This window comes from Belonocnema kinseyi, chromosome 4 (genome assembly GCF_010883055.1).
Source record: "Belonocnema kinseyi isolate 2016_QV_RU_SX_M_011 chromosome 4, B_treatae_v1, whole genome shotgun sequence".
NCBI lineage: Eukaryota > Metazoa > Arthropoda > Insecta > Hymenoptera > Cynipidae > Belonocnema > Belonocnema kinseyi.
Window position 1 is genome coordinate 40,468,946 of NC_046660.1, and position 3,852 is coordinate 40,472,797.

Genomic DNA, 3,852 nt, shown 5'->3' on the forward strand with positions numbered 1-3,852 from the left:
CTATCTAAGGATGGTACTATAGAACGCCACCTCAAGGTAGGCCTAGTGGCGCCATCTCTTGGTCAGGCCGGAAACTTATCAATCCACCCTCGTATATACATATATATTTCTATTATATATCTATTTTACTGAAGTGAATAACAAATGACAAATTCGTATCCAGAAAGAAAATTGGAAGCAAAATCATTAATCTTTAACCACAGAAAAAATTAATTTTTAATTAAGTAGATAAAAATTTCAACCAAAACCATGAAATACTTAAAATGTCAATTTAGAAAATTAATTTTAAATAAAAAAAAGAATTTTCAAAAAAACTCTTTAATTTTCAAAGGTAAAAAAGATTTCATAACTAAATGATGAATGGACTAAAAAAAAGGATTTTCAACAAAATAGTTCAATTTTCAACCATGAATTTTAATTAAATTCAAAGAAATTAATTTTCAACCATCGAAATTAATTGAAAAAAATCAAATTAATTTTTAACAAAAAGATAAATTTCCAACTAAGATCTTCAACCACAAAGATGATTTTTTGGACAAGAAGATTAATATTTCACCCAAAACATAGAATAGTCAAATTTTCACTTGAAGAAAAAAATCGATTTTCAACCAAAGAAATGAATTTCCAACCAAAAGCATGTATTTTTTAACAATTAATTATTTTTATTAACTCCAATACAAAATAGTTTTATTTTTACTGAAAAGAAAGGATTCTACAACTAAAATGATGAATCATCAACAGAGATAACATTTTTCAACAAAATAGTTGATTTTTTGAACCAAAAAGATGAATTCTCCATATAAGAGTCGAATTTTTAATCCGAAAAGTATCGTTAATCAATGAAAAAAGAAAAAAAGTTAATCCAAATTGTTGAATTTTCATGCCAAAAAGATATTTTCTGTCCATGCGTCTGTCCATCCGTCGTACTTTCTTTCCAGAAAGGAGTAGTGAGGATAGTGAGGGGAATTAATGGCTGAGAACATAAGGTGAGTATTTACAATAACATATGTGCAACTTGCAAATGATAAATTGGAGAAAATTTTAACTAATAATTGTTTCTACAATTTCTTACAGGTTACTCATGTTTCTGTGTCTTCTTATGTCTCTTATGTTCAATTCTCTCATCACTTAATACCAGGTTGCATATTGTTTTCTCACTGTTTCCTTCGAACACCATAGTTTTTGTTTTATTTATGTTACTTTTGAGGCCCATGCACTTTATGCTTGTATTCAGTTTATTCAACATTCTTTGTAAGTCTTGCTTTGACTCTACCATAACAATCTTATCATCTGCAACCGCTAACCCACGTACCCTTACTATTTCGAGATCCACACTTTTTTCGAAAAATGCCATTCTTAACCACTTTTCCACGAATAATAGAAATAACCATGAAGACATAACGCATCCTCGTCTAACTTCTTGAATTACATGGAAACAGTCACGTAATTTCCCATTTACACTTACCCTCTCTTTTCTACCAGTACATATTGTTTTTATAGCTTTTAGGAGCCATCTATTGACTCCGTACTCTCTCAGGACTTCCCAAACTTCACTTCTATCTACCTTGTCAAAAGCTTTTTTTAGGTCAACAAATGCACAGGAAACTTTTTTCTACTCTCAAACTTTTAACTGTGATTTGCCTTAAGCTAAATATTTAATCTGTGCATGACCTTCCTGGAATAAACTCACTTTGGACTTACCAAATATTTTCTTTTGTTATTTTCATTACCCTACAAATAAGTATTTTTGAGTGTATTTTTCTTACGATACTTAATAAGCTGATCCCTCTGTAATTATTGCAGTCGCTTTTATCTCCCTTTCTTTTGCGTATTGGGACGATAATTGCTTTTTTCCAATCATCTGGGACGTCTCCCATCTCGAACCATAAATTTATCAATTTGCACAGTCTATGTGGTATGTACTTGCCACCGTGTTTAAGCATTTTAACGTTATTACCATTACCCTGGCAGCCTTGCCGATTTTCAAGTTCTTAATTATATCCCTAACCTCAGTGACACAGACTTTCTAAATTGAGATTTTTATCGCATCGTGTTCTACATCGCAGTTATGGTTTCCTATGGCTGCATCTCCGAATTGTCCCTCAAATAGTCTCTGAAGGCGTCTATTATCCCGTTTGCATCATATAGCATTTCCCCATTACTATGTCTCATGTGAAAAAATTTTGTGGTTTTACTAACCTTTATTTTTTATAAAGCAGTTTCTTGCTTCTTTCAAAGTCGTCTTGTATGTTCTTCTCTTCTTCCGGTGTAATTTTATTTCCACTTTCCTTGCTTCATTGTTTGAGTATCCCCTTTTTGTTTCTGTAATCATTTATACGTCTATTTCTTTCTTTGTCGCTAAGACCAGCAGTGTTTGAAGTTCTCCTGTACGTTTCTTTCTTTGCTTTTTGGGCAACCTGAATTTCATCATTCCACCATGTATCACCAGACATTCTTCCTATAACCACGGGGCCACACACTTCGATCGCACATCTAACAATAATATCCCGGAACTTATTCCAGGCGCCCTCTATATCTTTGTTCTTTATAAGCGCCTCCCAGGTAGTCCTATTCTTACTTTCAATTATCTTACTGTAGACATCTATTCGCACATCTGGTTTAAGCAGGGGAAATTAGTGGGGGAGATTATGTGAAGTCGGGGTGATAAGGGGCATGTGGATTAAGAGAAATGATATGGGATTGATAAAGTAAGGGTAATAAGGGTTTATAAGGAGGGGAAAAGTAGTGGAAATTAGGGATTTGGAACTGAGGAAAATAATGGGGAATGAGTTTAGGGAAGGTAGATTAAGTAGAATAAAATTAGAGAGTACAAGTAAAGGAAGTAAGAGGATTTAGGGGAAATAATTAAAAATTATGTTAAATGCAAGAGGGGAAGTGAGTGCTGGGAAAGAAAAGCAGAGAACTAGCATCAGACATTTCTCATGTGTTTTAAATTTTCTATCTTTTACCAAACTGCATAGATATGTTAATTAGATTTATGAGAAGATAGGATAATGTAAAGGACAAAATGAGCTTTAGTAAAGCAGCAATATTATAGAAAGGTTTTTAAAATAAATATTATTATTATATTAAATCGCCATGCTCTATAAATAGGAGTGCTCTAAAAGTTGAAGAGTGCACTTATAACATTTTCGAACACTGGGAGTATATAGATTAAAAGCTATTATCTGCTCTTAGCTTAAAAAGGCGAAGCTCCTGACTATTGAAAGCTGATATGTGACATTCAATCTAAAAGCTTTTCATTAGCAACATGCACCATAAAAAAATGAAGCTATACTTTTTGTTAAAACATTGAGCTTTTAATGGGATTGGATAGCCTTATTTATTATCATTTTCATATCTAAATAAAATCGATCTGGAAAACTAAATATCCATAACAACATGATAAAAATTGTACAAAAAATCATTATTGTTTGAACAATTTTCTCTCATTTCTTCTACTTCCCCTTCCTAATGTCCCCTAATTTCGTCTACTTTTTCTAATATAATTGCGCTTCCATAATTGATATGTGCTTGCCCTACTTCACCCATTTCCCCTAATACTTCCTACTCCTTTCTTATTTTTCCTTATTCACCTCCACATTTTTTCCCTGGCTTCCCTACTTCCACTTCCTGCATTTCCTATTATTTGCCACATTTCCTCATGCGCCCTAATTTATTTTGCTCATTTCTGGTTAATTTCTTTACCCCCCCCCCTTATTTTCTATCATAACTGCTCACTATCCCTACACCATTCATCATTTCCCCTCACCTTCCTTACTTCCCTTCATTAGAAAAAAGAACGACGGATGGATGGAAGCTCCCGACCGAAACTGTAAGGTTTATGCCACT